The sequence below is a fragment of the Petaurus breviceps genome, unplaced genomic scaffold (assembly GCF_028583685.1).
Source record: "Petaurus breviceps papuanus isolate PSGF00001 unplaced genomic scaffold, PetGlider_PUasm1.0 91133, whole genome shotgun sequence".
In the NCBI taxonomy this organism is placed as follows: Eukaryota; Metazoa; Chordata; class Mammalia; order Diprotodontia; family Petauridae; genus Petaurus; species Petaurus breviceps.
This window is the reverse complement of record NW_027187419.1, coordinates 17,204,899-17,217,221: the sequence shown is the minus strand read 5'-3', so window position 1 is coordinate 17,217,221 and position 12,323 is coordinate 17,204,899. Positions and strand designations below refer to the sequence as shown.

The window sequence follows — 12,323 nt, the reverse complement described above, 5'->3', positions numbered from 1 at the left end:
AAAGCAAGTGATAAAGGACTAAATAATATTAGTTGCTATTATTATAATGCAGTGTTTAGAACACTCAACCTATAGTCAAGAAGACCTGAGTTCAAATCCAACTTCAGACATTTGCTAGTTCTGTGAACACTGACAAGTAACTTATATTTAACTTCTGTCTGCTTCAGCTCCCTCCTCTGTAAAATAAAGATTGTAAGAGGGATTATAATTGTTGAGAAAAATAAAAGAAGAGAATATTTTAATGCACTTTGTAACCCTTCAATGATGATATAAATATTGGTTATTATTGTTAATATACACTGTCTAAAGAACAATATGAAGTTATTTATTGATTGTTATCTGAATCATGTGAAGAAAAATTGCAGATATAATTAGGGAAACTTGGAGTAGGAACAAGAGGATGGCAGACACAGAGAGAATGAGAAAACTACTAATTAAAGTAAAACTAAGGCTCTGGAGGCAGATGAAAAATCTTAAAGTGAGACAGGTCAACATGCTTCAGATGAGCAGGGCAAGCTATCAGGGGGTAGACCACAGATGTCAAGGAGCCATACAAGGCAGTTGGGTCAAGACTGAGCAGACAACCAGAAATTGGTGCAATACAACATACCACAGGAAAAAGAGTCCTCAATATGAAGTCAGAGGACCTATGTTCAAAACCTACCTCTGCAATTTTAAGGCCAAGAGAGCACTAGCATTTGTGGCTACAGGAGACCAGGGATACTCCCTGAGTAAAATCCATTGTGCAGACAAGGACAGTAGTGAGGAACCATGACCAGACCTTTTCCAGGATCAAACCACCTTGGAAGCATCAAAAACATGCAGACCCCCAAAACAAGCTCTGAAGAGAGTGTCACAACAGAGCCTGAAGCTTGTGATAATGCCTCCTTGCGCCAACACGAGCCAACAGTTGAAAAGAACAGTTCAAAGTCAAAAAATGGGCTGGAAAAATGAGCAAATAAAAAAATAACCATAAAAAGCTTAGAAAGTGGCAGTGAAGACCAAGACATAACCTCAGAAGAAGGCAACACTTTGAAAATAGCTACAAAAAAGCTTCAAAGAAAAATGCTAATTGGACCCATACCTAACAAGAATTCTTGAAGAGTTAAAGAGAAAAATAAAATTGTCAGAGAAAGAATTGGGAAAAGAAATTAGAGTTATACAAGGAAATGATGAAAAGAGAATTAACAACTTTGTAAAATATGCAAAAAATGATGAAATAAATAACCCTTTAAAAAATAGAACCAGAATAGTGATAAAATAGACACAAAAATTCACTGAAGAAAAGAACTCCTTAAACAGAAGAAAAGGCAATACAAAAATTCACTAGAGAAAAGAATCCCTAAAAAAGAGAGTGGCCAAGTGGAATAAGTTGTTAAGTCACTTCAATTATATCTGACTCTTTGTGACTCCATTTGAGTTCCTATTTCTTTCTATAACTCATTTTACAGGTAAGGAAACTGAAGCCAATAGGGTTAAGCGACTTGCTCAGGGTCACACAGTTAGTAAGTGTCTGAGGCCAGATTTGAGCCAGGTCTTCCTTACTCCAGGCTTGGCATTCTACCTATCATGCCATTTAGCTGTCCTAGTTGGTCAAATGAAAAAAGGAGATAAAAAAATCTCCATTTATATAACATTTTAAAGAGAATTGGAATTGGTGGAATTAAGGGGATTTCCAGAAATTGGAGAATGACTGAATAATTTATGCTATATGATTATAATGGAATACTATCATGCTATAAGAAATAATCATTCTGAAAAGCAATAACAAATTTTACCTGTAAGACTATAGCAATTCTAAAGTATGACTCCACAGCTGCTACACTTGGCAAATACTAAGATTGTAAATCCTACTTGTTCCAAATCATGGTTATGGAGAAAATGAGGAAAATATGTAAAATTGGGAATTTGGTTCTATTAACAAAATTGATCTTAATTTAATTATTAGCCTTGTTATCAGACATTTAGGCTGAAATATAAATAATGAATTTTATACTCATTCTGTGAATATTAGTTTTAGGCCTGTAGTATATAGATAGGTAGATACGGATATATATGTGTGTATATATATATATATACATATATATATGTTACACACCACACACATGTATATTTATATATATGTATATATATATATTTATGTACATGTATATATGTGTTTGTGTGTGTGTGTATATACTCTTAAATAGGATTAGAAAACTCAACAAGGTGACTAACCGCAAATATCAAATGTGGTATTTCAATAATTTTCTGATTGGAGACATCTAAAAGACTTATATAAGAGATTTTGATATTGTTACTGTTGATTAAAAAATCAGAACTTCTCAACATGGGCTTTTAAATTTCTATTTGTTCTTTATAGGTTAGTTTTTTTTTTTTTAAGTCAGTATCTGGTCTCAGAGTCAAGACATCTTGGTTTCGTGTTCTTAAACATCTGGTCACGTGACCTATAACAAGTCACTTTAACTTTTCATTGACCAACTGTTAAATAAGGATTTCTTAACCTGGAAACCATGGATCGAGGGTCTATGAATAGATTTCAAAGAGTCCATTAATTTCAATGGGAAAAAATTACAGCTTCCCTCGTCCCAAGATGTAACTTGAAATCTTATATATTTTATTTTATACATTTTATAATGTTATTCTTAGAAGGGGTCCATAGGCTTCACTAGAATGCCAAGAGTCCAAAACACAGAATGCCTGCTCTAAGTTAATAAGGCAAAGCTTGTTTATTGATCTAAATTGTTAAGGGGAATTAACTGCTGAGAGTACCTTGCATTAATATAATAATAGGTCCAGTGAAAATATATATTTCAACTGAAATTTACCAAAAGGATAAACTGAGGCAATTCTTTGAGCAAAATATATTTTATTAACAGGACCAACTGGCCTGATAATAAAGGATAAGTCAAATAGCCCTATGTCTATCCAGAAGACCCCAAAGTGAGGGTGCAATGCATTTTTCTAAGCATAGAAAAAAGAACAGAGCAGAATTCATCTTATTAACCCTGATCATAGAGATGAAAGATCATTATTGTTTGCATCAAAGGAAGCAGACATAGCCCCTACATGTTATAGGACCACCTCTCTTTTTCTCTAAGGAATATCCTTATAAATTTACAGGTCTTGGCTACAATTTGAGGTTATTGATAAGGGCAAAAACATACTGGAAACTAAGGAATTAGGTGAGGCCACCTTACCTGTTAAAGATAGGACAAAGTCAGGTTGTCCTGACTTCTAAGGGATATGCCACAAACTTTTTCAGAAATACTGATTTAATATTTTGTGTGAATATTGAGAACACAGTTTTTTCTTTAGCTAATAGCAGTTGTGGGAAAGTTTAATTTGATATCTAGCTAGAGGGAGAGGAAGGCTAAACTTTAGCACAGAGAAGAGGCCCAACCCTGATATAGAGTATACAGAATATAGTTATAGAATAAAATAACAGAGCAAAATAAAATATAAGATAAAGAATCAATAATTCTTTCACATACAAACCAAAATCCCAAACAAAACCAAATTATGCTTCATAGAGATAACTGGGGGGCTGGGAAGTTGGTTTACTTCTCAGCAATAGTGCAAGTTAAACCATGAGTTGCAAAGCTGCAAAGAGAGTTTACACACCAGGGGCTCTGAACACCAGTAAAGGAGTGAGGTCACAGAGCCATAGATGTAAGCAATATGTGTGGGTATTTGCAAGTACCCATGCATTTGTGTAATCTCTCTCTCTCCCTTTCCCTCTCCTTCTCCCTCCATCCATTCCTTTACATACACACACACACCTATACATACAAATATACATATATCTGTCTGTATCCCTCGATTCCACAGTTTTCATATTCTACTGCAAAAACTGTATCATAAAAGAGATATACCCATCAGAGAAATATTTTCCTTTTCTAGAGACTGGTCTTGAGTATATATGAGAACAGCATGGCATAATGAATAGAAAGAACATGCAAAGACATGCATAAAAATGTACAAACATATACATATATATCCATATAGATCATATAAATACATAATTTTAAATGCTTCTCTCCATTTCTCTGTCTTTATCTATGTCACTCTCTTTCTGGCATAGGGATTTATCATCCTGTAATAAAGTATCTTACTTGCTATTGAAAAATAAAGGCATATTTTTTTTTTATTTTCATGCTAAATTAAAAAAAAAACTCACCTTTGATTAAAGACCAAAACAGTGGGAAAATAAATAAAAAAATAAGATGTCTTCCTTTTCTTAGAGATAATGAGAAAAAAAAGTCTTAGCTTTGGGAAACCTACAATGTTGTTTCCATGGAATGTGAACACAACCAAAGGTTCTACTTGTTGGAGACTTATTATAGGTGAATTCTCAGTTAATTCAAAAACATGTGGGTGATGCATTCTCCCTGTTTGACCCTTAGATGGTTATTAAATAAAGGCAGTTGAGAAGTGGGGAGTGAGGTTTAGTCTCTCAAATGATATGTGATATGAAGATACCAATGTAACTAGAAAGTAGCACTCTGCCGTTTTATGATACAGTTTTAGTAGCTGAATATGAAAAATGTGAAAGAGTTTGATGTGAATCAGCACCAGCCACTGATGCACATTTGCGAGGACAGACTGAATATCAATTTTCAAGGTCTAGCAAATCAACAAAGAAAGCTGATAAAATATACTGCTCGACGGTGCATGATATAGTGCCCCAACATGATGGGATAAATGTAACACATAGCATCTTTTGCTTCCTCTTATCTATTTTTCTTGTTATTTCTCCTTGATATATATTGCCAGTTGGATATTGCAGTCACTGGTAGCTGGAGGCAAACAACATTTGAAGTACAAATGTTGCTGTCTAGGAGACTCTGCTGAAAAGATGCCTAAACGTTTTCTGCTCAAGAATGTATGAGTGAATAGCCAGGAAAATAAAATTGGTACCCAAACTCTAAGAGTGCCAGTTGTAATGGTCTTTGTATTTAATATTGACATACAGCCCAGTATAATTGGGAAAATATTTCTTTTCAATGATATAGATTCACAATGTCCATGTCTTAACCATAGCCATAGTTGTGGTTTCTACTGTTATCTATCCTTGATGCAACATTTATTGTTTTGGTGCATAGGATTTTCAAAGGAACACATGGATTTTAAGTTGATCAGAGAGTAACTTAGCTATTTAGTATCAGTTTGAGTCTTTAACTCATATATTCAGAAGTAATCAATGCTTCAAGTACTGGTGATTTCCTTGGAGAGCACCAGTACAAATCCTAGCTTTTATAACTTATTTGATAAGTATTAGAAAGTTGCTTGAGGCTCTGTAAGGTTAAGTGATTTGCCTATGGCCCAAAAGATATAAAGTTTTAAAGTCAGAATTTGAAGGAAGATTTTTATGACTTCGTGTTTTTTATAATCATTAACATCTATTTTCTGTAATGTAGGTAATGAAACCATTTTCTGGGGGTCTTCTGAGCAGCTACATACTCTTAATGTTGCATTGGGCATTATTCATCTAAACACTGGTCATTTTATTTTTATTTTCAGTATTTTAAAATTTTATTTGTTTTGTTATAGTTGTGTTTTGAGAGGATTTTTCTAAAACACTTCAATACTTGAAGGGAGTCATTCTTGCTTGGGCTTCACTTTCCTCTAGTCACTGATTTGATCCCATAATTGACTAGTTCAGTACAAACTGTCTTTCATCCTTGAGTCTCTTGACAATTTAATTCTTTTATATTTTTTAAATCCAAGCCCTACCAGGTTTCAACTCAGGGTCAGCCTCAATCTTTGTCTTCTCTATTATTAACTCCTGTGGGGCTGATCATCACTAGAAGCAATCATAAAACCATATCCAACTGGGTCCAATGGGGATTCTTGTTACTATTCTCAACTGGTCACTCATAGCTATTATACATCATTACTTCTTGATTAGCTATCACAGTCCTTGTAGAAGCTAATACAACTCTTAATACTTCACATTAAAATTATTATTTTTACAAATAAATTTAAGATTTAACTTATGTCTTTCATAATCCAAGCAACAAAATAATATGTCCAGGCCTCTCCTTCCCCCACCCCAATATATCTTAATTCATACAACTTCCTTAATTGTTTTTATTTTACCCCACATACATCACTTTTATAATCTTGAGAATGTTACTGTTTTGAGTAAACTCTTTCATCAATGTGTACAAAATAGAAGAGACTAGCTATTTCAGTTCAGATCCTTGAGACCTATTTGATTTAGTTGGTCATAAGAATGATATGAATGGTCTACACAATTACCTTTTTTTTACCCTTATTACCTCTGACATGTGATATTCCTATGGTGTATTGGAAAGAGAGTTGGCCTCAGTGTATGAAAGATCTGGATTCAAGTCATACCATTGGCACTTACTTGATCAAATTACTTAACCATCCATTTTTTTCAGGTCCCTGTCTAAGAATACAGATTGGAGAGTGGGTATCTTCTCTACAATGATCAGAAGTTCTTCACTGAGAAGTGTCTACAACAGACCTGTATAACTTGACAGTAGGTAGGGTCTAAAATTAAAATAGGCTAAATTTCTTTGCGTCACAAATAAGTTTTTACTGGCTCACTTTCAAGGGAAAGGTGTAATTAATATTTGAACTATTTCTCAAAAAACATCTTTATTAAAAAAAAATTGGGAAATAATCCAGAAACTTCACTCAGCAAACACTTCTTTAATGAAGACACCTTCAGTAAAAGACTTCCCAGCAGCAGCAGCAATTTGTTTAGAAATCTGAAAACTAAGCTCAGTAACTACCTCCTTTTCTGAGTTTACTTTCTTGAAAAACGGTTGTTCTCCACTGGGATTTTTCAACAATTTGTATGGTCTAATTTTACCTCAGTGTCCAATTTGCTTAAGTCAAAATGGTAATGAAGATGGTATTCTTTTGGAATGGCTATTACTTACCAGCAAATAAGGCTTGATATTTTGTCTTGTGTAAGTAAACAATATCTGTTTGTTCACTCCAGATTAAACACTCTGATCTTGATCTTTGATCTTCCATTTCTTTTTTGTCACCCATTTTACAGTTACCACCAAAACTTTAATGTTAGAACCAAAAGATAGCCACAGTGACTTCTCACATCCAAAGAAATACTTAACTAAGTGTCGGACTTTAGAAAGAGCACCAGACACCCATGTAACTTGGATGTTGGCTGTGCAGCAATGGAAGGGAAGAAGCCCTCCTGTTGCTGCTCATCTCATAGTGGGCATCAGATGCATTGGCATGTGGATCCACCCACTTTAACCCTGTTCAATGCCAACAACAACTGAAAACATGGCAAAAAGATATGACTCACACTACTCTCAGACTAGAGACAGACTGACAATGGTTGGTTGCTGCAGGTCATGTGACAGACTAGAGAGAGTGATCAGTGGCAACACACCCACCAAGTTACATGATGGGCACAATGGTGACTAGTTAACCTGGTTAAATGGGGTACAGCACTCGTTGCATCTTTAACTTCTTTTGCATCCTCTACATTTTTCGTGGGCCACCCAAAGTCCTTTGGTAGGCTGCAAGTGGCCCACGGGCTACATGTTGTGCAGTCTTGCTCTATATCAATAAAATGATAGGTCCAGGTCTCTCCTTCCCCCACCCCAAAAATTGTTACTATGCTTTAATGAAAGCATGGTGTCCAGATCCAGAGCCATAAATAGAATCCTGGAGCCTGAGACCAATGCATATAAGCCAGGATTTGTGTCTGAGTCATATAGACAGAAGTCATGGAAGTTGATGAGCCTGAAGCAATAAGAGAACAAGGATGTTAGTAGGAGGTATGTGAGAAAGATTGTGAGCCAGATACTGAACTTGCTGGGAATGGAGGTGAGGAGAAAGAATGTCTTGGAGAGTCATAAATGAGAGCAACAAGGATATAGCCAAATTACAGTGAATTTTAAAAGACAGGAATTGGCTACTAAATACTAGTAGCAGAGCTTCTAAGGGTTACAGTCTGTCAAATACCAAGCATTTCCTAAGTGTTTACTACATGCCAGGCACTGTTCTAAGCACTGGAGATAGAAAGAAGGAGGAAAAAGTTCCTGCCCTTAAAAGAGGAACATATGGGGAAGACAACATGCAAATAACCACATAGATACAAAAAATATACAGTGTAACTAGCATGTAATCTCAGATGAAAAGCATCAGCAGAATAAAGGAGTACCAGTGGATTACAGGGAGCCAGGACTGTATCAGAATCTCTTGATAATATTCAGACTTGGAGAGAGTGCAAAGATAAATGCAATCTTCAAGATAAAGTTTGGTTTCAGTGAGCAGCAAAGGATGAGAGGAGGGTGAGAGGAAGAGGTCTAGGTTAGATGGTTCTCTGTTAAAAGTAAAGGAGGGTACCTCAGTGTATGGTGGAAAGCGAAGGAAGAGGAGGATAAGAAAGACAGAAATCTTAAAGATGGAAGAAAGCAGGTGGGCCTCAAAAAACATTCTGACTACAGGTATAGTCTTTTTTTTAAGCAATTTGGGTTAAGTAACTTGTTCAAGGTTACACGGCCAGTTATTTCTGGGTGTGGTGGTAAGTATCTGAGCCCGGATTCACTCCCAGGTCATCCTGAATCTGGGGCCAGTGCTCTTATTCACTGAGCCACCTGGCTGCCACAACAGGTATAGTCTTGATGGGATAGAGGAAAATCTGTTTCTTCTTTCTAGTTCCCTGACTTCTATACTCAGTGACCCCATGCTTTCAAGCTTTCTCAACCCTCTACCCCTATGACAGTAGTCTTCAGACCATGGCATAGAGGAAGTAGCATCACTGCTTCTCCCCCACCCCAAGTTATCAGTGTCAGAGGCAAAGTTACAAAGGTAGAATTACTTTTTCCTACTAATAGGTTCGTTCTGATCAATATTCATAGTAGCATTGTACTTGTATCCCAGTTATATCATATTGGGAACATTGCATTATTTAGGTTAGCGGTGGAGAGCCTGCAAACTCAAGGCTACATGTGGTCCTCCAGATCCTCAAGCGTGTCCTTTGTCTGAATCCAAATTTCACATTACAAATTCCCTGAAAAAAGGATTCATTCTGTAAAACTTAGACTTAGTCAAAAGGCTGCACCCAAGGACCAAATAGTACACATATGGCCTCAAGAGTCACCTTTTGGGTTGTTCAAAAAGAATTTTTGTTATGACCAGCAAGTTATCTTGACAGAAAGCTATTAGTCTCTGCCCTGCTTCATTTTGTGCTCTAAAGTCAAATTTGCCAATTATTCCAATTATCTTTGATTTCCTTCTTTATAATTGCAATCTTCTATGATGAATGTGACAGTTTTTGGTATTTTTTAAAAATAGAAAATGTTGTAGGTTGTCATAGAATTGATCAACTTTGGCATTAGTGGTTTGAACATAGAGTCTTGAATTACTGTGATGTTAAGTGGTTTGTCTGGTATATCATTTGGTCATTTTTGAGATTATACCCCCATATTGCTTTTCTCACCCTTTTATTGACTATGAAAGCTATTCTATTACTTCTAAAGGATTCTTGCCCACAGTGATGTATGTAGTGATCACTTGAATTAAATTATCCAGTTTCCATCCATTTAAGTTCACTGATATCCAAGATGTCAATGTTTAATCTTCCCATCTCCTGTTTGACCACATTCAGTTTATCTTGGTTCATAGACATTACAATCCAGGTTCCCATACAATATTGATCTGGATGTATTCTGATCAGGACAAAGTATAGAACTGTTTGAAGTTCTTTCTGTCTTTTTTCATATAATGAAGACACTTGTGTTTTTGGCTATTGCATTATATTGTTGACTCAATGAGATTGAAGTCCATGAAAACACCTAAATATTTTCCAAAGTGCTATTATACCATTCTTTCCTCATCATATGAAATAACTTTTAAAATTGTTTCTTGAACCATTGTAAGATTTTACATTTTTCCTCTATTGATTTAATCATTGTTGTTCAGTCATGTCTGACTTTGTGACCCCATCTGGGGTTTTCTTGGCAAAGATCTGCAGTAAGACCAGCAGATCAACAAATGGTTCTGACATAGATATGTTAATTTAAAGTTTTACTGACAAATTTTATAAAATATGCATATATTAATGAATTAACCCTAAGGTAGCACAGACAAGAGTTAATCTGTTTCCCCCCAAAACCTCTACAAAATGAAACTTCAAAGTCATTCTTCCATCTCTGTGCTGCTGAGTACTCCCAATTCTAATCCAAATTATGTAAAGGATTAGCTGTGCCCCTTCCTCTCTCTTTCCTCATCCTATTCCCTATCACTGCCTGCCTTCTTATGCAACCTTAATCCCCATTACCATAACTTCTGTCTCTGGATTCTCCTCCACTTTTGCTCCTTTTCCCTGTATTTTCTGTGCCCCTAAACGCTCTTTGCCTTGTTAGAATATAATCACAGCCCCACTTCCTGATACTATTGTGGTCTTTCCTGGCAAGTACCCCAAGTTGGTCCCATTGAAAATTCCATAAATTATTTATCCATTCATCTAAGTAAGAGGTTTGCAAACTATAGCTCTCAGGTCAGATCTGGACTGAGAGCACAGGCTTTTTAAAAATTTTATTTAAAAATATAAATACCATTTTCAGCTCAAGTTATACAAAAATGGGGGTGGGGAACCAAACTTGAGCTTTGAATCATAGTTTGAAAGTCCTGGCCTGAGTCTCAGATAAAAATATTTAACATTACAGGACCAAGCATAATTTCCTGGGGTATTATGCTAGACATATCCCATCATGTTGACAATGGACCAGTAACAACTACCCTTGGCATTTGAACATTCAACTACTATTGAATTAATCTAAATTTATTATTTTCTGGTCCTTAACTCTCCATCTCCACCACAAGAATGATATGAAATACTTTACAAATACTTCATTACACTATAGGGAAAATGTAACTACTAGGTTGTTTGCATCTACCATATTAGTGACTTGATCAAAAAAGGGAAGACACAGCCTGTCATGACCTGTTCTTGAATTCACGGTGTTGCCTTTTTGTAATCAGTTCCCTTTCTATATGTTTACTAGCAATGGCTTTATCCATTTTAGAATTTTCCCAGCAACCAAATTTAAGCTCACATTTGTCCATTATTTTAGGTCTCAAAGATAAGTTCATTTCAACCATGTGCCCTTGACTACCTTTTTACTTATTTGTCCTGTATTCACCTTTTCAGCTACTAAGGCTTTCTCTTTCTCTCTCTCCCCCTGCCATCAAAGCATCCTTTATAGAAAATAATTTTATTTTAAAGGGAAAGGAGAGGAAAAAGAAATTCATCAAAACCAATTAACCTATATATTTTTAAAAGCTTATATTATCTGTAATCCTCCACACGCATGGACCATAATCTCTACAAGAAGTGGGGAGAAATCTATCTTCTTTAGGGACATCTTTATTCTTTATAATTTCACAGTATTTGTTTTCAGTTGTTTATGATTGTTGTTCTTTCCACTTTTATGGTTGTGTTCTATATTTGTGTTATTTTGCTGGCTCTACCTCATTTTTAATCAAGTTATATAATTGTTGCTATGCTTTTTGATTTTAATCATGTTCATTATTTTTTAGAGCACAATAATATTTTCTTACATTTATGTAGCACATTGTTTTTTTAGCATAGTTTGTATGAATTTGATAAAATTATTTATTTTCTGAGTATACTGAGACAACTCACTAAGACTGTAAATTGTTGAGCAGGCACCTATCTGTATTAGTAGAATTTTCTCTTTAGAATATATGTTTGAAATTTCAGTTTCAGGCACAGAATCATAAAATTATAATTTTAAGGGAATGCAGAAGCCATTCAGTCTACTTAAATAAGAATATCTACTATAACACAGAAGAAAAGGCTTTATGCAGCCTTTACTTGAAGGCCTGAATTGAAGAGAGTATTCAGTACCTGAGATAGCCCATTCTACTTTTGGCTAACTCAAATTACCAAGAAATATTTTTTTCCTGCAAAATTTCTCCCTTTGTAATGTCCACACATAGCCCTCTCTTATTCTCTTCCCTTTCCTCTCATACTTTTCCCATCCTGTCCTCTTTTTTCTCCTCTCCTCTCTGAAGGGGATCCTCCTTATCGCAAGCCTTATCAGTCTGGAAGTACTCACAGATTGATCCCAATGAAAGCTTTAACCTGATCCTTTTTTTTTTTTTTACCAATCTTGGCCAGGTTATCCATCCTTAGGCAGCCTGATTGCCCTCTGCTCCCCAGGGTCTCACCATAATGGTGCCAGATACAGTAGGGACACTTGATTGGCTTTAGCCTTTCTACAACTCAAAACTCCCAAACTCAAGAGATCCATTGTTCTCCGCTTGTCTATAGCAAAAACTAT

At 35.5% G+C, this 12,323-nt stretch overlaps 1 pseudogene; it reads left to right on the top strand.

Annotated features, from left to right (window-relative positions):
- The first annotated feature begins 771 nt into the window (after positions 1-771).
- The window catches only part of LOC138154861 (WW domain-binding protein 2 pseudogene), a 91,368-nt pseudogene continuing 79,816 nt past the window's right edge, over positions 772-12,323 (top strand).